Source organism: Protopterus annectens, chromosome 9.part0 (assembly GCF_019279795.1).
Source record: "Protopterus annectens isolate FY-2018-M chromosome 9.part0, PAN1.0, whole genome shotgun sequence".
Taxonomy (NCBI): Eukaryota; Metazoa; Chordata; order Ceratodontiformes; family Protopteridae; genus Protopterus; species Protopterus annectens.
In genome coordinates, this window is record NC_056743.1 from 1,208,815,846 (window position 1) to 1,208,839,372 (window position 23,527).

Genomic DNA, 23,527 nt, shown 5'->3' on the forward strand with positions numbered 1-23,527 from the left:
CCCCCCTTTTTTTTTTTTGCCCCCATAGATCTTTCTCCGATCCACTATCTGATTTCGGAGCCGTCTGATCTGAGTAGTCTCGTAGTCAGGGAGTCGGCGCCGATACTAGTTTCTACTTCGGTCATGCACTCGAGTTTGTCAGATCCCTTTTCGGATCGGAGCTCTCGGGGCCGAGAACCCTGCGTCGGATCCGAGGGGGTAAGTTTCTTCGCCTCCGTTGTGGTCGGAGCACACTTCCCTTTCGGGTCCAATCGCTTCGGCTCAGACGCCAATCCCTGCTTCGGATCCCAGTGTGTTTATCACGGAACCCAGAGAGAGCGGTTCACCTTCGGCGTTCGACGTGGAGAGAGTTCTCTTGAGAGGTTCGAGACCCCCTGCTCGTGCTACGGATCCAGCCAGCATTCCCTCGCAGATGGGTTTGTCTTCCATCATCTGGCCCCAGGGACAGCCTGCGTCGACGCCCTAGCCAGTTCCACTGGAGGATGACCCTGTTGGTGAGCCCTCCTCAGACAGTCCCGCCGAGGAGGTCCCTCACAAATGTAAGAGTAGGCACTTGGACTCCTCAGAGTCCCTCACGGAAGACAACGATTTAGAGGATGGGGAATGTTACCCCCAGGTCACCCCCTCCCCCGAGGAGTTCTCCTTTGGTGACGTTATGGAAATGCTACACCTAAAATGGGGGTGGTCAGCCCAAAAGCCTTCCTCGGATGAGTCTGTGTTTCTGGAGGCTTTTGACACAGACCCTTCTACCCCTTGGGTGTCCCTTCCGGCCGACCCCCTGGTAGCCCTCTTTACTACCAGGGCGTGGAAGGAGCCTTACACTGTAGATCCAATCCCCAGGAGAGCAGATAAGATCCTTGGTCCCTCTGTGGATAGGACAGTGTGGAGTAAAGGTTTCTCGGTAGTTGCCTTGGTGGCGGCTGCCACCAAGAAGGAACTGGCACAGGATAGTTCCTCGGTCCATCCTCCTGATAAGCAGTCTCGGACGATGGATTGTATCGGAAAGCGGATGTTTGCTTCAGCTACCTTTTCCATAAGGGTGCTGAATTACTTGGCCCATGTGATTAGGGTTCAGCGGGATCTGGTGAAGGAATACGATGAGTCTCCCCCTGAGTCCATGTCGGCAGAGGACAAACGGACATTCTTGACTCGCATGGCCACTCTGAAATCTGTATCGAACACGTCTATGCGGCTACTCTCCCATGCCACGGAGGGGGCTGCTAGAGCCAGTGGATCAGGCATCGCCTTACGGCGTCACGCCTGGCTCAGACTTTGCGACTTTGCATAACCCTTGAAGGCGTCCTTCGCGAACACTTCCTTCGGTTCTACCCTGTTTGGTATGACCGTCTGCGATACATTGGTCCAGAGCGAGGAAGATGGGAAGACGCTGTCTGCTTTCGGATTCCGCTTCTAGGCTCCTCAAAGGTCCTTTTCCAGGAACCAGAGAGGACAAAAGATGATGTGGTTCCAGAAGTCTCAGCAGTCCCGTTACGGTCCGGACCCTTCATCTTTCAGAGGTAGTGGGGGACAAGGTGGACGCCGGCCCAAAGGCAGAGGGGGGGGGTGAAAAATTTTGGGTCGCGTGAACCCTTTTCCGATCAACTCGCGCAGCAACCCTGAGGGGTTGCCCGACTGCTCCTCTCTGGAGGCAGTCGGGTGGCGTTTTTTGAAGCACCTGGCACAATGGTAGTCCATCACGACAGATCGTTTGGTGCTTCGAATAATATCCAGAGGCTACTCTATTCCCTTCATAAATCTTCCTACTCAAGCGAGCCGCCTCCCCGATGTTCCACCCAGTCAGAGGGAGGCTGCAGCTTTAGAAATAAAGAAGCTGCTAGAAAAAAAGAGCCATCCAGCACGTCCCCCCAGACCATTCCGGGTTAGGCAATTACTCCAGGTTCTTTTTGGTGCCAAAAAAGACGGGGGACTTAAGACCAGTTCTCGACCTTTCTACAATGAACCTCTTCATTGCCAAGGAGAAATTCCAGATGGTCACTCTTCAGTCCATTTTCCCCCTACTGCAGGAGAACGACTGGATGTGCTCCATAGACCTCAAGTATGTGTACTACCACATTCTCATGGACAGGCAATCCAGGAGGTTTCTCCACTTTCGGTTGGGGGCCAGTCAGTACCAGTTCAGGGTCTAACCATTTGGCCTCACCACAGCCCCCAGGGTGTTCACCAAGGTCATGGCAGTTGTAGCCGCCCACCTGAGGCTTCCGGAAATACAGGTTTTTCCTTACCTGGACGACTGGCTCCTTGCCGCCTCCACCAGGCATTTACTCTGCTCAGCCAGGGATTGCTTTCTGCTCTTAGCCTCCCAGTTAGGGATCACTATAAATTACAAGAAATCATCCCTTCAACCAGTTCAGGTCCTGGACTTCATAGGGGTCAGAATAGACACGCTTCAGACCAAGGCCTTCTTGACGTCGGACAGACTTCGCAGCTTAACCCTTCACGTTCTAGCACTCCTTCAATCTCCAGCCCCATCAGCAGAGTTAGTCCTGAGAGCCTTAGGGTTCATGGCAGCAGCAATCAGCCTTTCGCCGTTAGCTCGCTTGCACATGAGGGTCCTCCAGTGAACCTTGTAGGTCCAGTGGTCCATCCTTCAACACCCGATGGAGTCTCCGATCCCCCTCAGCAGAGTTTGCAGAAATTCCCTCATATGGTGGCTCCAATCTCCAGATCTTCGGGAAGGACGACCGTTCATAATGCCACAACCCCAAGCCACGGTAACCATGGACGCTTCTCGCCTTGGGTGGGGGTGGCGTTGCATGGACAGAACTGTCCAAGGTACATGGACATAGAGATCGTTCTGCATATCAGTGTTCTGCAGATGAGAGCGGTGCTTGTAGCGTTGCAAGCTCTTCATGCCTTTCTCCCTCCAGGGACTATTGCAATTCAGACAGACATGTCAGTGGTCTGGGACGTCAACAAACAGGGGGGGGACCAGGTCTTACCCTCTTTGCCGATAGGCCATGAGAGTTTGGGATTGGGCAATGTCCACCAACTGTTTTCTGTTAGCAATGCACATTCCGGGTCGTTCCAGCATCCTAGCGGACAAGCTGAGTCGAACTATTCTCTCGCCTTACGAGTGGTCTCTGAACCCCTTAGTAGCGAAATAGATCTTTTGCAAGTGGGGTTAGCCTTGCTGCGATCTCTTCGCATCGCCTTCAAATGCGAAGTGCAGTGAGTTTTTCGCTCTAATTCCCCCTCCAGGGGAAAGCCCCAGAGACGCTCTAGTTCATGCTTGGCTGTCCGGTCTTCTTTATGCTTATCCTTCTCTTCCGTTAATGACAACATTTTTACAGAAAGCTCATCTGTTGGGGAACAAAGATTATCCTCAAAGCCCTATTCTGGCCTCGTCAAACCTGGTTCCCGTACCTACGGTCTCATCTTATAGCTCCTCTTTGGATCTTAGATCCCATCCCGGATCTGATTTCTCATCCTTCGGGATTAGAAACTCCAAATCTGGACGACCTTAAGCTCTCAGCTTGGTTGATCCAGTTCCATTAGTTTTCAGGACTCCCGGTATCTCGTCTGCAGTTAGATCCATCCTGGTAGCGGCGCATAAGCCTCTACCAGGAAGGTTTATAACAACAAATTGAAACTTGTTTCCATTTGGGCCTCACATAAGAATTTGGATCCTTTCACTGCTCCCATTCCAGCAGTGCTTGATTTCCTATCTCATATTTTTCAGCAAGGGGCCAGTTCTTCTACTGTAAAGGTTCAAATGGCTGCCATTTTTTTTTTTCATTTTTATTTTATTTTCATTTCTATAGAAAAATGAGACCACGATAAATCATTTTGCAACTTTTCTCTCTAATTGATGACAGGTGTGTACCCAAGAAGACTGAATGTTGTAAATAAATCCAAAGGTGTGTCAGCAAATTATCAGTTTAAGGGTGTGCACACTTATGCACCCAGCGTATTGTACGTTTTTTATTTTTTATATTTTTCCCCTAACAGATTTGCTTTTTTTTTTTCTCAATTGAATTGTACAGATTATAGGTCACATTGAAGGTGGGAAAAGTTTTGAATTGATTTATTGTTGTCTCATTTGTGTATATCACAAAAACCTGGCATTTTAACAGAGATGTGTACACTTTTTATATCCACTGTAAACAAGCAAGGGGCGAATCAGATCTTGCCCTTTGTGCAGACTGGCTGTGGTAGCCTGAAGTATCTCTTTACATACAGTTTCACTCGGGTGTATTGCGTACAGTCAAGATAAAATTGTGTGGCAGACAAACTGAGCAGGAGAAACCTTTACAAATGGAAACTCATTCATATGGTGCTCGAAGAACTGCTCCAACTGTGGGGAACACTTCAACTTAGGTCTGTTTGCCTCCACTGACAGTAGTCAGCTGGCAGAATTCTGATCCAGAAAAATATGCAAGAAGGCCTGGAGTGCAGGTCAGATGTTCTTCGTGTTTCACTGTTGTAGTCATCACAGTTGGGTTATCTGCTTGCGGTAGCCCTCAGTCGGCCTGATTATCAAAGTCTTGGGTCCTGCGTTGGTTGCTGTCTCATCTTCCTTGACGTCAGGTAGTTAGGGGTATAAAGCATGAAGCCGATGCCATTACACCAGTCTTTCTTGCTGTGTGGTGCCAGAAGCAGTTCGCAAGTGCCAGTCGGCCGACTCCTGAAATTTTCATTGTCAAGTTTCAAAACCGAAGTTTTCAACTAAAGCTAAGTACCCCGCTGGGGAAACCTTTTTCTTGCTGTGAACCAATGTCAGTAATTGTATTTCTTGTGGAAAGCAAATACGTCATAAAGATTTTCATTAGTACTGTATTCCTTGCCTAGGCCCTGACCACGACATACTTCGCTGTTGGTTTTGTGCCTTATTTAAACAACAAATTATTTGTCTGTTTATTTACGCTTCTAAATATTTTGGTACTCTGTTCTCTTACCCAGATATGGCTTCGGTAAGGCATCCGACTACAGACATTCCGAAAAAATGCAAAAATAAAAGCTGCCAATGACGCTTCTCCTAAGCTAGTCGCCACTTCGTCGGTACTCCAATGAGGTGCTTTCGCAGCCCCTGATACCCGCTACTTCAGATTTGCAGGCTTCTACTGAGTCCCATTTGGAGTCTGGTACACCTTGAGATGGTTCTTTGACTGTGGAATCTGCAGATGTCTCTACCTTGGATGGGTCCAGAGCCGCCCTGCAGGCACCGGCTTCTGAAGGTGTATTCAGACTTACTGATTTGCATATCAAACCGACACCATCTTCTTCAAGGCTTAAAACTTGATCCTTGCCTAGAAAACAGATGCCCAGACCGCTTTGTCAGGCCTCTATGCACAAGAAAAACAAGTGATAAGAATGGCTGAAGACCTTATAACTTTAATCAGGGGAAGCCAACCTTCCCCCTCTTAGTCCTAGGACTGAATTTGCTTATGATTCTTCTGATCAGGATTCTGTAATTTCTGTTTCATCTGATGACCAGGATTTACTCTTATCTACCTTTGAGGATTCTGATGCAGAGGACTCTATTCCCTCTGCTTCCCTTCCAGAGGATTTCTCTCTTGGTGAAACCTTCCATGCTCTTGGGGCATTTTCGCTGGGAAAGCCAGGATTGCTCTGATTCTAAAAAGAGGCTTATGGATTTTCTTACTCATGCCCCAACACAGGCCTTTAGCTCTCCCCCCTGTACTGGATATTGTTGATGCCTTTTTGGAATCTAGCTTGGCCCCTGACTCCTTATCTCCTGCTCCCAGAAAACCAGATAGATATTACAGGGTTCCTGACTCTCAGAATTACTTCTTCAAAAATCCTGCTGCAGATCCTGAAACCATTTCACAGTGACCTAAGGACTTTAGGCTACAACTGCGAAAAATCCTACTCCCCTCTGAGATTCCAGAGCGCTGGATAGATTGGGTAAGAAGGTATACAGTTATGCAACCTTGGCTATTAGGGCCTTAAACTGCCAGTTTCATATGTTAAAGTATCAGCAGCATATTATTGCATTGCTTAAACAGAAAATGATGGCATTCCTGACTGTGCTGAAAGTAAGGATTTACAGGATTTAATGCATTCTGCTGAACAAGTTGGGGAAAACATATGTGGTTTTGATTCACTAGAAGAAGCTTGCAGGGCTGCTGTCACTGGGTCTGTACTTAGAAGGCATGCTTGGCTTAAGGGGCAATCTTTGTCAGATCATGTTAAAGCTAAATTACTGAATGCTCCCTTAAACCAGGACTGCCTGTTTGGCAACAAAGCAGTAGTAGTACTTAAAAAGATGGAGGAAAAAGCTAAATCTATGCAAACTGTTAAAGATTTCCTGCAAGTACAGCCTCCATGATTTAGTAGGCATTGGCCCTCTAAGAATTGGTCCTTTCCTGCCTCTTCCAGGCCTTCTCAGTCCAAACCCAGAACCAGCAGAATACTCAGGATTCAGTCCCAAGGTACACACAGGACTAAGCAGTGGGGGGCTCCCACTTGCAAAGCAGGGAGTAGTAAGACTCCACCCTATGGTAAACTCAATGACTTAACTTTAAAGCTTACAAGCCCTTCTCAACTGACTGCTCCTTTAGGGGGAAAGATTGCTCTGCAGGTAAAAAAACGGGAACTCATTACCTAGGACAAATGGGTTTTAAATATAGTTTCCCAAGGATACAGATTCCACTTCCACACTTTGCCAACCACAAACGGTTGGCCAGATCTAGCCCCAAATCAGTGGGCAGAGGCTCAAAAGCAAGTTCTCTCTCTCGTAAGTATAAGGGCTATTCAAACTGTCCCAGAAGAGGAAAGGGGACAAGGTTTCTACTAAAGACATTTCCTGGTGCTCAGAAAAGACAACTCATGGCGCCCTATCCTGGATCTCTCTATCCTAAACACTTTTTTACTGTTCCCAAAATTCAAGATGTCACCAGTTGCTTCCTATGCTAGGCAAGGATGCCTGGTTGGCAACACTGGATTTAAAAGAAGCCTACCTGCACATCTCAATCAGGGAATCTTGCAGAAGATACCTACGTTTCAAAGCAGGCTTCATACACTATCAGTTCTCTGCACTGACTTTTGGCTTATCTACTGCACCCAGGGTATTCACAAAGTCCCTAGCTCCAGTCATTGCATTTTGCAAGCAAAGAAATATTAAAATATGCCCATACCTGGACGATTGTCTAATTCAGGCAGAAAGCCAGGACGTACTATTGAATCATCTGGCGTTTGTACAAAAGGTGCTAACTTCTCTGGGGTACACACAAAAGAAAATAAATCGCATCTTGTACCCTGCCAACAAATTGTATTCCTGGGAGAAAGCTTGAACACAACTTCCCAGATGGCTTTCCTTACGCCAGAGATACAAGTTCATTTGACAGCTTACTTCAGACTAATGGCCACAAAAATCCTGCTGTCTGCAAGACAAATACTGCAAGCCTTGGGGTTCATGGCCTCCTACATTCTCCTAATTCCAGATGTAAGACTGCATATGAGGAAACTACAATGGTTTCTAAAAAGCCAATGGTGTCAACATTCTCAGGATCTAGAAGCAATGATTCCTATCATACCTTGCCTACAGTTAGAGTTCCTTTGGTGGGCAGAGGCCTGCCACCAAAACAAGGGGCTGCCATTCACTCTACCCCCTGCTGCCCAAACCCTAACTACAGATGCATCAGACTATGCAAGGGGGCTCACTTGGCAGGGAAGTGCATTCAGGGCAAATGGAACCTAAGTCAAATGCACCTGCATATCAATCAAAAATAAATGCTAGCTGTACAGAATGCTCTGATATCCTTCAGGGACCACATTCTTCCAGGACAATTAATGGTAAAGACGGACAACACCACTGTTTAGTACATAAGCAAGCAGGGGGGGGAACCCACTCATACCCTCTCTGCAGACTAGCCATGGCTCTTTGGAACACAGCCTTGAGCTACCATGTGCATCTACAGGCTCACTTCTTGCCAGGAAAGCTAAATACACTGGCAGACGAACTAAGCAGAAATGTCATGGACCCACACTGGAACCAAAGATATTCAACATGTTGATAAATGGGGGAGCCCAGAGATGGACCTGTTTGCCTCCTCCCAGAACTACCAATTGGACAAATTCTGTGCAAGAACTCCCCACAAACAAGCTTGGTTTATGCCTTTACTCCTCTGCCTCTCCTCTCCAAAGTACTACTAAAGATCAGACAGGACAAACCAAGGACGATACTGATTGCACCAGACTGGCCACGCCAACACTGGTATCCCCTCTTGCGCGGTGTCAATGCTGGCACCATGGCACCTGCCTCAGACCCCCTACTCTGCTGTCCCAGCAGGAGGGCCAAATTCTGCACCCTCAGCTGCAAATCCTGAATCTGGCAGCCTGGCTAATTACCTGATCTCTGTTACCATCCCTCAGTAAACAATTGTTGGATGTTATTCTGGAGGCAAGGAGGCCTAGTACTAGAAAATGTTACGCTGAAAAATGTAAAAGATTCCTTTCCTGGAACCAAACTCAAGGGATGGCCACAGCAGCACCTCATTTACCTCAGATTCTTCAATACTTAACTGAGATGCTTCACAAGGGCGTTTCTTTTTTTCTCCATCAAAATTCATGCCTCAGCCATTTCAGCTCATTACAACACAGAACCACTCCTCCTCTCTCATCCACTGCTTAAGCAGTTCCTCAGAGGGGCCAAAAACTTAAGACCACCTAGGAGATCCCCAGCTCCTGCCTGGGACCTTAACTTTGTATTGGAAAAACTCACTCTACCTCCTTTTGAGTCAGCTGCAAGTGCAGATTTAAAATTCCTTTCTTGGAAAACAGCTTTCCTTTTAGCAATCACTTCAGCAAGAAGGGTGTCTGAATTACAGGCCCTTATGGCAGTGGAGCCTTTCATCATCTTTCATGCGGACAGGGTGCCCCTCAGGACCAATCCCTCCGTCATGCCCAAGGTAGCATCCAGTATGTCTCTTAATCAGTTCATTCATTTGCCAACCTTCATTTCTAATTCACAGAACAAAGGGGAACAGATACTGCACTCCTTAGATGCGCACAGACAATTTAGATTTTACTTGGACAGGACTAAACCTCAAAGGAAATCTGAATAGCTGCTGTTGGCATTTGCTGCAGGGGCAGAGGGGAAGGCCATTTCAAAGCAAACCATTTCTAAATGGATATGCCATTGCATTCATGTCTGCTTTAAGCACCATGGAAAACCTATCCCACAGGGGATAAGACCACACTCAACCAGGACTGCATCTACCTCTACAGCCTTTCTCAGAGATGACCCTACCAGGGGCATCCTAGAAGCTGCTACCTGGAGTTCTGTGCATACTTTCACCAAGCATTACCATTTGCCAATTTTCTCTAAATCCAAAGCTAGTTTTGCCTTTGCAGTCTTGCAGGGCATTATAGCTGGTCCTAATGCTATTTAAATTCCTCCTCTCATCCTTAGCTTTGGGAATCTACCAAATGTGATGACTGCAACAGTGAAACACGAAGAACATAGTACAGTTGTATACACTTACCGTAAATGTAGCTGTTAGTGTATTCACTGTTGCAGTCCTGGTTACCCTTCCTCCAGCCCCCGTTTTCTTTTGGCTATACACAATATATATTTAATTTCTTCCCATTAGGGGGGGGGGCACCTGACATTTGGGGCAAGAAAAACTGATGTAATGGCATTTGCTGCATGCTTTACACCCCTGACTACCAGACGTCGTGGAAGATGAGACAGCAACCAACGCAGGACCCAAGACTTTGATAATCAGGCCAACTGAGGGCTACTGCAAGCAGATAACCCAGATGTGATGACTGCAAAAGTGATTACACTCAAACATCTAAATTTATGGTAAGTGTACACAACTGTATTTTATGGATGAACTTTAAAGTGAGGGATTTGGTGTAGAAAATCCAACTCTGCTATCGTCACAGCATGATAGAACAGCGAGTCTCCAGATTAAGATAAACAAGGGGAATAGGAAGCAACTGATCTGTTGCCGCAAGAAGAAACTCTGGAGTCTTCAGAAGGAAACCAGTACAAAAGTTCAGTCAGGGTAGCACACCAAGGGATGGAACAGGAAACAGTGATAACTCTGCAGTCAGTGTTGTGGAGTGATAGACTTGTGAAGTCTCATGAAAAAGCAACGGATGACGCAGGAAGCAGCTGAAGAGAATGTCACAGGAAGATGTTCTGGTACTTTCTTTAGAATGCTTGCAGGAAAGAATAAAGAAAGCCCTTGGTTTTAGAAGAAAAAGATCTAAGGGAAGAGTTGGTTGATGGAGATGGATAGACTTACTAAGATCGATGATAGAAATAGTTTACAGAAAGCCAGTAAGCCTCAATGTTATAAGTCTTCATAAAACACACACACAGTGATCAAGATTATTAACAGATATGAATGTAAAATAACAGATAGCAACATTAATAACCAGTAAAGTTTTACCACACAAATACAGGGCAGTAAGGGAAAGGATGGGAAGAAATGAAATGCCATCATGGAAGTATTGTACAGAGAAAACTATAAAGCAGTTAAAACAAGTGTCTGGTAGAAGAGTGAACAGATAATCAAAAATACCTAAAACAAAAACAAAAACAAAAAAAATAAAAATAAAAAAGTAGAACTGATGAAAGCAACGTGCAGTATTGAAACAGACCAGGATCTGTCTGACAATGTTGCACAGCCAGAACAACTTATGCAGATAAGTACAAAGGAAAAGTACAGAATAAGCAATTCATTGATGGGCCAAAAAAAGTTTTATAGGGAACTGGGAAACAAGGCAAAAGGAATAGAAGTACCAGAAAAGAAGAAATATACACATTTTGGAGAATGCCTGTGAAGACCTGTGGCACATTATAAAGATGTTAAATGGGAGCGAAGTAAAAGAAACAGAAGTTGAAATATACAGGATATGAAATAAGGTGAAATAACGGCCAGAGAAAGTGAAGCAAAATTAAGAAAAGCTCCTAAATGGAAAAACTCGGGCCTAGATGCAGTACGTAATTTCTGGATAAAGCTATTAACATATTTACATGAAGCTTTAGCCCTGACTAAGAACTATTTACATGCACATGCCGAGCAGAAACCAACCTAGTTAACAAAAGGAAGAATGATACTCCTCCTCGAGTGAATCTACATGTTATCCTAAAAACTATTGACCAGTAACTTTCTTTCTGACTATGTTTAAACTACTGGAATTGATGCTGGCAAAGTTTGTAGTCATTTAGGAAAAAAGTCAGTCTTTGTGTTATAAAAAAAGGTAATAAAAGTCATATGGGAAGAGGATCTTTTGTTAAGTAGTCATAATGGACAATTGTAAAAAAGAAGAATCTATGTATGGCATGGATAGATTACAAAAAAGCATCCTGACAGAATCCCATGTTCATGGATAAAGGATTGCCTTCAGATATATGATAGACCCTACATTGATCAGCTGTTACAGTGGCAAACCACTTTGCAACTAACCAAGATAAAGGACAAGTTAACTTGGGGATAAAAATTCAAAGGGGGATATTCCAGGATGACTTTCACTGCTTCTCTTTTATCTTGTCCTTAACCCAAAGTTTAAAGACTTCTGATCATTTTTGTGGATGATTTAAAACTGTATAGTTCATCAGATGATGAACTGAAAGCACAACTGCAAGTGGTCAGAGCATTCTTAGGTGATGTATGAATGTTCTTTGACCTTGATGTGCAAAGGCGACTGCAACACCAAGAAAATATTGGTCTGGGACAGAAAAGAACTTTAACAGGAAGGGATGTATAAATATTTGGAATTTGGTGAAGGGTAGATAATAAAACATGAACAAATGTGAACATAGTTTAGGAATATTTTAGAAGACTAAAACTAATACTGAAAACGGCCTTGATATCGAGGAACAAATTCTAAGCTATATACAAATTTGCTGTTATAACTTAGTTTTGCTGTGATTGACTAGTCCCAGAAAGTATTTGATCAGTTGGACTGGTAAATAAAATGATTCACGCTTATGAAATGAGTTATGAAAATCAGTGTATACCAAAATTATATATTTCTTTCTTTCTGAAGGAGGTATGGGCCTCGTCAAAATAAATTACATGTATAGATATGCAATCATAGGATTGCATGCAGATTTGCTGACCTCGGAAGAGCCCATCATAGTGTAAGTTTTAAAATTTGAGGAGATCAAGTCTAAGGTAACTTCTCTGCTCCATTTAGCAGAACTGTATTGGTGTCAAGCGGGAATGGAAATCAAACCAGAAGTAGGCAAAAATCAGGCAGCAAGTGAATGTGCCAAAATAAAAAGAGTTATACGGTGAAGTGTCAGATGACAAGGCAAGAAATGTGTAAAAGGCGCAGATATAGTTGCAAGTACAGCTAACTCTTGGAGCACCCTTGTGATCTGATGCAGGAATGCTCAACATGCACAGTGGTTTACAAAATCCATTGAACATGTGGGAGAAGTAGACAAATGCAGGTTTTGTAAAACAGAATTGGAAACGTTTGCTCGTTTTGCTGCTGGGTGTAATAAACTAATGGCAGAGGGCCTGTATATTAAAAGGCATAATGTGGCAAGACTGCTGAATTGGGCATTGTGCAAACATTACCATATTGAAGTAGCTAAGAAGCACTGGAAACGTGAGCCATAAAGCATTATAGCGAATGATGAAGTTTATAACACGTGGGATCACCCATTACGAACAGCTCAAAAACAGATGCAAGAAAACTAGATATAGTAGTACATGAAAAGAAGACGTAACATTGTTCATTGATATTGCTACACCCTGTGATTACATTATCTTATGTACAGACAGTCATAAAATATCAGGATTTACAGGCAGAAGTAAGAGCAGTGTGGAAGGAGGGTACCCAAATTATTCCAGTAGTAGAAGCATTGGATTTCATAAAGAATTTACACTATTAAAATAATTTACACTATTTAGATATGAAAGCAATGCATGTAACTCAGTATGAATTGCAGGAGGAGTCAATTATGGGCACATAGGTGCTGCAAAGAGCATGTGTGGCTAATATCAAAGACTGAAACAATACTGGTTTCATGAACTTTAATCATTCTGACGTGGGAATGGGGTCCATTCCTTTAATGGTATTAGAAACTCATAAGACTTAAAGAAATTAAACCAACCAATTTCTGTTCCGTTCCAAGGTACTACTGATTCTTCTAGTTAATTACTTTTCTCTGTCTCAAGCATTTTCTTTGGAACAGTGGAACAGGTTTCACTGGCAAAGTGTCTCCTTGTGGTTTGCTTGAGTCGTCTTCTTGATAACTCACTTTTTGCTGGACTAACTTTTGTATTTTCTCTTTGGCCTATTCTGCATCAAAATATGACTTTGATCCTCCAGGAAAAATTATTCTGAAGACAGCTGGATACAGCTGCTTATATCTTGCACCTGCCTTTTGACATTGCCTGATTGCTAGGTTAAATTTGTTACTCTTCTGTTGGTGTACAGTGAGTAATCATTTTCCACAAGTACTCCACTGTCTCCAACTTTTGTAATATATGCATACAAATATTTCAAACCCTGGCATTAATGCCCTTCTAGCTTGCCAATATACCAACACACTTATTCCAATAGTACGTGTCCAGGCTGTTCTTAAAAATATCTAAACTAGTACTTTAATGTAATTTGGTAGTCTGTTCCATGCATCAGCTATTCTGTCAGAGAACCAGTTAGTACACTTTTCATTCCTGTAGCATATTCTACATAGGTTTTCTCATGATTCTCTAGTACTTTTTGATAACCCCAAACATTCCCGGAGGTAGCTGTCTCTAAATGCCTTGCATTACCTGAATAAGCTCTTCTCTTGGATATCTGTTAGAGATGCTGTACAAGTTCAGATATTTTAGTCTTTCGTAATATCTTCTGCCCTTTTCCACTGTTTTGTCACGATCAGCTCTTCCATGGTAGGTTTGCATCTTTTTGTGAAGTAGTTCCTGGATTTCAGCAAACTAAAACGAAACCAACTGGAAACCAGCAAAGAAAAAATCCAGGCAAGGATCCAAACACAGCTCACGTATTTTATTGTACAAATAACCAGCAGTTGTTGAGCGCTTTCATCCAAATACATATGGACTTCATCAGAACAGCATTACTATGCCCTCACATTCATTAAATACATAACTTTCCCACCTAAAACCCCAAATAATTCATCAATGATTCAATTAAAAAGTATATTGATTAAAAACACTAATTAGGAATTCTTTACAATACACATCTTGTTTTTGATAAAAAAATTACCATAAAGTTAAAAAACTTCATATGTATTCTAGCCATATCCATACCATATGTAAATGGTTATATTTTATCCATATGAAAATACCATAAATAGGTAAAAATTGTAAACATTATTAGCTTATTCTAAGTGCAAAAATACATATACAAAATGACAATGTCTTATGTATGTGGTTATACTAACTAATAAACTAATGAAAAGCCATAAAACAAAGCATTCTTATGACCAAATTTGATAAATATCAATAATGGAAAATGATAAATAATAGTTATTAATAAAAATACATATATAACACCACCTTCTGTTATATCCTGTATCAATAAACAGACTGATAAAAAAAGAATTCGAACCAACGACCAATAACCAATAAAAAACTTCGTTCCAACACGTTTTTAAGGCTTTATTACACCAACATCCACCAGATTGAGCGCTTTCATCTGCCCTAAGCAGATTTCTTCAGAATACTTCATAATCAGTGCCAAACATTTTTATACTATTCTAAAACTACATAATTATTCAATTAAATTTAATTAACTTTAAACTATACAATTAGTCACTAAAATTACCTAGAACATTTAACCCTTTTGTAAATTCCTACACTTCTTTTAAAATTTGATGTTAAAGTGCAACTGTGCATATAAATACATAGAATTCTAACATTTTAAAACAATTATATACCTTGTGCAATATATTCTTGATATAAATACAAATAACAATTAACAATAAAAATGTAAAAGGAAAAGAAATGAACATAGTTTAAATTCAATAAGGTCAACCAAATAAAATAAAATTCCTTGTTTGTTGACCTATTTCATATTTTTTAAAAGATGCTCATATCAATTAATACTAAAAATGTCTAAATATTTATTTATATAAATCTACGAGGGTTCTAATGATATTACCAGAAAGCCAAGGAATCAACAAGAATGACAGTAAAATATGTATAATAAAAAGGTGAAAATATAATAATAATAATAATAATGATAAAAATATTAATGATAAAAATATGTGGATGGAAGGTAAGGTAAAATATGAAATATGAAATAAAAATGAGGTAAAATATGAAATAAAATATGAAATGTGAAAGAGGAAAGGAAAGACACATCACCAACATAAATTATATTTTTTGTGTGTATAAAAAACATGTTTTTAAACTGTGGCAGCCTTGTCCACAAGAATAGCTTTAATATTGATATATTCGTTGAGACCAGGCCTAAAATTTGATTTCAGTCTCAACTGCCATTTAATCTCTTTAACTAGTAAGTGGTTTTTCAAATCACCTTTATCCATATCCATTTTAATTGATTCTAAAATGGCAAATTTAAAACCCACAAAGCCCACACATTCCACAGAGTGTTTATAAAGGGCACTCGTCTCTTTTTTAGTCTTAATGTCATTGATATGCTCATATACTCTCTCTTTGAGTGCCCTCTCTGTTTTGCCTACGTAAAAGGCTGTACATGTGGCGCAGGTGGCTAAATAAACTAACATTCTAGTGTAACAGTTGCCCTTACTAAAGGATACCTTACTATTAAGACCATTACTAAGTATTGTACCCTCTGCCTCATTAATATATCTACATTGTCGACAACTGCCACACTTGGTCGTACCTTTCCTTACTTTTTTGTCAAAACCAAATTTTCCTCTCTCAAATAACCTCTTAAAATTCATACCTGTCTTATATGTCAAAAGGGGTTTTTTATTGGTTATTATATCCTGTATCAATGTCAATATATGTATTTTTATTAATATTTTGTATATGTATTTTTGCACTTAGAATAAGCTAATAATGCTTACAATTTTTACCTATTTATGGTATTTTCATATGGATAAAATATAACCATTTACATATGATATGGATATGGCTAGAATACATATGAAGTTTTTTAACTTTATGGTAATTTTTTTATCAAAAACAAGATGTGTATTGTAAAGAATTCCTAATTAGTGTTTTTAATCAATATACTTTTTAATTGAATCATTGATGAATTATTTGGGGTTTTAGGTGGGAAAGTTATGTATTTAATGAATGTGAGGGCATAGTAATGCTGTTCTGATGAAGTCCATATGTATTTGGATGAAAGCGCTCAACAACTGCTGGTTATTTGTACAATAAAATACGTGAGCTGTGTTTGGATCCTTGCCTGGATTTTTTCTTTGCTGGTTTCCAGTTGGTTTCGTTTTAGGTTTGCATCTTTACTAATACAGGTCTTGGCTACTTTCTCATGGCCATATTAGGAGCATACATGCAGTTTTCCCTTTTAACAGTTTCTGATGTGGAATACCAGTCCAGTTTGTTTTTTATTTGTGCTTCATAAATTTAATACATTCTCTTCCTCATAGTTTCTGTGGTACAGCAGAAAATCTTATTTTTTCCCCCATGAGCTTTGTCCACAAATTTTGCCGTTTTTTGAAACGTCTCTTCGTGAGCAGTCTAATACTTAGCCAGGCTTTTCTTTATTTGAACCTGTAATTTTTGCAGTTTTATCAGCTTATGTAAATATCTGTTAAAGCTTTTTCCATGTTTTCCACCATTTTGGTATTTGAGTTGATATACTCCTTCAGCGTTTCATTTATTTTAATCACCTCCTGAATACATTTGCTTTATTTTTTCACTAGATTACTGGAAGCCATGTCTTGCACAAAAGCTGGAGCTTTATCTGCTTTTTGTTGAATAGCTGCAGGTTGTTTCCCCATTTAGTTTTCTCTCCATCTTTTCTAGTTGACTTTTCTTTCAAGCTGTCTTTGTTGTTTGCTGGCATCAAGGTAGTGTACATTTATTAAAAGCTTGTCTTTCAGTTACCTTTTTTACACTAGGACAGCTGAAGTTGAGCTGTTAATGTGCAGCCATCTTGGAAAGTCATGGATGATCGAATCTTTCTAATGCCTTTTAGTCACCTTTTATTTTGAGACTGTGCAACAGGTGTTGAAGCAAGAAAACCTTCAACTAGAAAGTCGTGTATTCGTAAATATAAAAGGTTTTCTAGTTGGTGCCAAGAAAATAAGTCATTTATGCAGTGCTAGTGTTTGTCTGGATCTGATGATTGTTTTTGTCTGATACAGCGTGTGGGTTGTCTGATCCGACTTCGGCACCTTGTACTAAAATTTTTGGATCAGAGAGCTCTGACTTCTGCCCTACCCACAATTCCCCTCTCCTGCTTGAATTCCCCCAGATATCATTTGCTCCCTGAGTAAACCAGAAGCGTGGACTGAGAGCTCCACCATTATTCACAAGTGATTTTTTTTTTTTCTTCCTTCTCTTTAAAACTTTGAGAGTTCAGTGTTACATAGGTTTAGGATTTAAGACAGTTTAAGTACCAAGTTCTGATGTAATCAGGTTTTAAAAGGTGCACTTCTTGTGGGTATAAAATTCCTCCACAAGACCCACACTTTTGCAGTATGTGTATTGTTTGGGGCCCTCTCAGTTTGTGTTCTGTCTGTGTTACCTTTGACAACAGAGCCCTTCAAGGCCATAAAGAAAAACTATTTTGAAAGGCCTCCTTCCTGTGCAGGCATCCGCATCTTCCCCTTCCGCCAAGGAAAGGGATCAAGAAAAGGAGAGATCCAAAGAGAGAGAGGGGGAGAAAGACTAGGAGAAAATTACAGAAATCAAAAGGTAAGATATCTGAGTATCGCCCAGAGAAAGATAAGAAAATGTCTTCCCAACCCCACAGCAATTGGGGATCTGGCAACCAAGCTATCCAGACAGTAGGATCTGAAGGTTTCTCAGCTCTAGACTCCATCCCTGAAGTCATTTACTGTGGCACTAATCAGTCCTAGACTTTACTCTCCTATATTACAGAAGGTGTCTTCGAAACCTACATCGACAACTTTTTCCTCCATATCTGGTAGATCTTCTAGAAGTCTCAAGGAATTAAAAGTCGACCGAATAATGAGGAGATTCTTGGACTCTGACTCAGATAAGAGTCTTCCCTGTTATGTCCCTGAGGAAAGATCTGGCATCAGTCCCTTCCACTCTGCTTGTTCAGTCTTTTCAGCTTCTTACACCATCCCCATTCCCAGAGGTGGCATACATTGGATCCACCAGCATCTGAGGTAACAGCCTTCAAGACTTTGGCTTTGACTTCTTCTCTCACTCACTCAACTCTGATATTTGCTTGTCCAGCAGAGTCATGGAGCCAGAACATCTCCGTCAGAGCTCTGGCAGTAGAGTCGACTGAGGTTTTCTGAGCCGTCACTGCTACTTGGGGCCTTGCCACTTGACAGCTTGGGTCTAAGGTCCCCCTTGGGGCCTTCAGCCATTGGATGCGAGGGCTTCCAGCTTTACTAATTTAGCTGGGTGCTCTTTGGCTCCTTTTGAGGCAGTGGAGAGGGTCTTGACTGGAACAAGATATCTGGTACACTCAGAGTTCAGATCCATTCGGACTCCCTGTGAAGACTGTACATTCCACCTTTCATTCTGATAGACATGAACAGTCGGATCCATTAGGTTTTGAGATTACTCAGCCGTCAATTCCCTTGTCCGATTTGGATCTGTTTTCCTTGGGAGTCCCAAGGCACAGTCGGTGGAAAAGGATTTGTAGAAGGAAGCAACAATGACTCCTCTCTTGAGTCTGTCACTGAAGGCACAGACTTAGATGAGGGAAAAGGCTGCCCAAGATCGCCCTAAAGACTTCTGTTTGAGTCATCCTAGAATTGATGAAATGGGGGGGGGGGGCTCCACTGAAGCTGCTTCCTTCTGATGAGTCTGTTTCTCAAAGCCTTTGGATCAGGATCTTCAGCATCCTTGGTGGTCCACCCTCCTGACCCCTTAGTTGACCTCATCACTCATAAAGCTTGGATGGAGCCTGATATGGCAGAACCCATCTCAAAATAACAAAATAGCCAGTCAGACTTTTAGCTGCCTCCAAGGATAGGAATTTCTGGGTCAAGGTTCCCGCTGTAGATGCCATAGTGGTGGCAGCAGCCACTAAAAATGAACTATGTGTGAAGAGTTCCTCTGTCCATTCCCCTAACAGGGAGTCTAAGGCATTGGACAGATTGGGGAAATGGACATATGCTTCTTTCACATTCTCTCTTCATGCTCTGAACCTTTTGGCTCACTTGACATGTTTCCAGATGGATGGTTAGCTGATTGTATTTCTTTTGTCTGTGATTCACTAGGCTTGCATGTACAATCGAAATGTAAAGCTGATTCTACAAGAGGAGTGGCAATCTCAACAGCCTTTGCTAAATGAGTTCCTGTAAGTGATGTGTGCACCAGTAACATGGTCTTCAACTCATACATTTATATCTTCCTATAAATTAGATGTGCAGTCCAGGATGCACACATCTTTGGTCTCTGCCATACTCTGGAATATCCATCCTTGTGTCCACCAGGTGCCTGTCAGTAGCTTGGGAGTCTGCATCACATGTTGAATCAGACAAAAAAAAGACAATGTAATATACAAAAATTATGTATCCACCATAATTGTAGATCCATGCTGCCATCTTTACATCTGGTTCAACTCCCCTCCCTCTTTCTCCCTTCGAGATTGTCCCTGTATATATAGAGATCAGCCAGATCTTTTGTTGGACCCTGTATGTTCACGTAATCATCTTGACACTTGTTAGGGCCAGTCAGCAGTCTCAATCTGAGGGAAGTCAGGTTAGGAGAGGGCAATTGTGGTTACAGGAGGAGTCAGAGCTGTTGGATCCAAAAGCTTTGGTCTTGGGCACCTTTGTCAGATTTGACAACCCTCATATTGAAACAAACAAAAAGACTGCGTGGATCTGTCGTTATGGTGAGTACATAACTTTTGTATCTGCTGTTGTCATTTTCATTCATTCCTCAGGGTATGGATCTTGGATCCAACCTGTGATCTGGCTCGGCTGTATTTACTTATACTCTTAGCTCTGACTTGTGAGCTCCTCCCTTTGCCTATAATGCCTCAGAACCCTGTAATACCTCAGAATCTCATTTGCCGCTTCTATGCTTCGGGCATGGTTCGTGCTCTCTCGAGCTTTACCTTTTCTCCCATTTCTTTTATCAGGTTTATCTGCGTTAGGATTTCAACTCCTTTTTTCCTACTTGCTCCTCTTTTTTTTTTTTTTTTTTTTTTTTTATATATGTACTCTCCTTACCATAGTTGGTAAATCGTTCTTCCTTTTCTTTCCTCCTGTAAAATATTTTTCTACTTGTATAGGGTATTTCTCGTATACCATTGCTGGTATGTTTTTCTTTTCAAAAAAAAAAAAAAAATTATGGATATGGCTGAAAAGCCGACCAGTTTTAAAAAGTGCTGTTCCTGTGGGCATGGGATACCCAATTCTGATGCCCATAGGGAGTGCGTATATTGTTTAGTTGTGCCTTACCTTGAAACCTCTTGTCATGTTTGTGAGAGTTTGAATTCTCAAGCTTTAAGTGATCGTTGCAGAAAACTGGTTTTAAAAGGGTTTGCTGCCTGCATCTGCATCTTCCACTACAACTTTTGTCTTAAGGGCTCAGCCCCCCCATTCAGAAACAGAAATCCTGTTTGTAGTCCAGGGAGAGTAGAAAATGCACTTCTGACCGATCTCCAAAACCTGCTCCAGCCTCTGAGCTTCCAGCTAAACTACCAAAAACATTGGATCCGACATTGGGGACACTAAAATCTCCCTTGTATTGGCGCCCTTATTTTTCACCAGAGCCTATTTTTCCAGAGCTCTGATCATCCTTCTTACAAGAGACACCAAAGGGAATGTTGCGTCCACCTTGCACGTTATTTCCTATCAGGTCCTACTGGAGTTTTTCCGAAGGAGATGTGGGTAGGATGATGGAGTTCCTCAGGGCTCAAATTCAGATGGGAGTATCACCGTCTCTATCTCCCAGCAGATCTGTGAACCAGCAGCCTGTATCTCATCCAGTTGCATCTCCTTCTCCAATCCATCCAGCGATTTTTGGACTGCTTGGATCATAGTATTCCAAGAGTCTTATGTTTTGGATTCGAAGACAGCTAGGTCTTCCACTCTGAATACATCCCTGACTCATTAGGTGCCAATCCCCATAGGGTAGGACAGGTCCCGGAGCCGCTTCGGTGCTGGGCCTGGGGGGATGGTTTTTGACTCAGGTTTTCGGAACTGTTACTTCCCCTTGGCACTCCATTGCTGGATGGCTCAGGCCTGACTCCTCTCTTAAGGTAAGATCCCAGGCAGGGTTGGGGCTCAGTAACGCCTGGAGCTTCAGCTCTAATGAGGCCAACAATGGCTTCTCCTAGTCCTCCTGCCTTAGAGGTGGTGGAGAGAGCTTTAGCTCACCCGAGAGTCCATTCTGCTCTTATCTCTGGATCCTTCCACTCTATTGCCTTCCGATCAGAGTTCTGAGCCTCATCAAACTATTCCTTAAGGACAGCAGGCCTGTTCGAGCTTCTAGGCACTTCCTCTGCAGGAAGTTCCCCTGTCTTCAGATACCTCTACAGGTCATCCCAGTGAAGAGGTCCACTGGAAAAGTTCATGTCGAAGGAAGCACATAGATTCTCCTCATGAAGCTTTAACTGAAGATACTGACTTTGAAGGGGAGAGGTCCTTTGGAGACATTCTAGAGATCCTTAGCCTAAAGGTATATGGTCTTTTGATCCCCCTTCCCAGGAGGAGTCTGTGTTCCTAGAATCCTTTGGGTCCATCCCATCTCCATCTTGGGTTACTCCCCTGGCGGATGAACTTGTAGAGCTCGTCTCATGCCAGGCATGGAAGGAACAGGATACCGTGGAATCCATCATTTGCTACTCCAGTAAATTTCTTGCTCTGCCTAAAGACGGCCTTTATTGGAGTAAGGGAGTTCTGTGGATGACATGGTTGTGGTGGCGGCCACTAAGAAAACTAGCAGAACAGAGCTCTTCTGTCCATTCTCCTAACAGAGTCCAGGGCTATGGACAGGTTTAGAAAGCACATTTCCGACTTTGCAACTTTTGCTTTATGGTCACTTAATTGTTCGGCACATTTCACCAGATTGCAGAGCCAAGTCTCTTCCTTGAAGGAGCATAAACAGCTATTTTCGCAGCTGGCCACCCTTCAGTCTATTTCCAACATGTCCATAAGGTTAGTCTCTTATGCAGCGTAAGGTTCTTCACAGGCGGTGGTTTCAGGCATAGCCATCAGGAGACCTGCCTGGATCCACTTGTGACTTTGCAGAATCTTTCATCTTCTTTCATCAGTGCTCCCTTTGAATCTTTCTTGTTTGACCCTACGTAAGAGAGATACGCTCCTATAGTGAGCGACATTGAAAGACCTTGTCTGTAGTGGGGAATACATTTTTCTACCTCAGTGAGATCCTTTTCTGGGAATCAGCACAGAGGTTAAAAGATGTGATCCTGAAAATCACAAGGTGCCGTCCAGGACTCATGAGAAATTTCCCCCATAGCAGGGGGAGTTCTAATGGAAGACACCACCCTCTGGACACAGGAGGCCCACAGAACCAAGGGTTTTGAGAAATAATCTTAGTTGAACCTTTCCAGCACTCCTGAAGTATTGCCTGACTGTTCTCTGCTGGCAGTTGGGTAGTGCTTGTTTGTGCACCCAATTGCCTGGGCATCAATAACAAGAGACACTAGGATGCAAAAATTAAATCCAGAGGCTGTTTCGTTGCTTTTTTTTTCCCATGTAAATAAAATGGAAAATGTTCCCAGATGTTCCACCCATTCAGCAGGAGTTAGCAGCCTTAGAAATTCAAAAGCTGATAGACAAGAGAGTCATCCAAGAGGTCCTACCAGACCAAAGAGGATTCAGAATTTACTCAAGGTTCATTTTAGTGCCTCAGAAAACATGGGACTCGAGGAAAATTCTGGATCTTGGCAGTCTAAATCAGTTTATAAAGAACTCCCAATTTCTGATGGTCACTGTTCAGTCCATTATACCTTTTGTACAGAAGGACGATTGAATGTACTGTCTATCTCCAGGACTTGGTACCACCGCATTAAAATGAACAGACTCTTTTGGCTGGGGGGCAGTCATTAGCAGTTCAGAGCTCTGTCCTTTCGTCTCAACACAGTTCCCAGGGTGTTCATCAAATGCATGTTAGCGTCTCATATGAGACTGCTTGGTTTTAGTTTTTCCTTACCTAGACGTCTTGGCTCCTCTCAAACCCAACCAGGTATCTCCTCGAGGAGGCAAAGAACTATTTACTCTAATTATGCCTGTCCTTAGCAGTCACAGTCAGTTATGCCTTGTCCCATCTACAACCTGTTCAAGTTTTGGTATTTATAGGATCTCACTTGGATATCACCAGTCAGTTGGCCTTTCTTCCATCAAACAAATTACAGTTTATAAGACTGCAGGTGAGCTAGATTCTTTCACACCCTTCTCCCCCATCAAAACCAGGTCTTCAGGCTTTAGGGTCAGTGGTGGCTGCTATTACCTTGGTCCTGATGGCTCAAT

General features: G+C 42.3%; 1 protein-coding gene across 3 annotated transcripts in view; it reads left to right on the forward strand.

Moving 5' to 3' along the window:
• ZFP91 (ZFP91 zinc finger protein, atypical E3 ubiquitin ligase) overlaps positions 1–23,527 on the forward strand; it is a 1,914,309-nt gene that overhangs the window by 962,462 nt on the left and 928,320 nt on the right. The gene's annotated exons all lie outside the window — the stretch shown is intronic.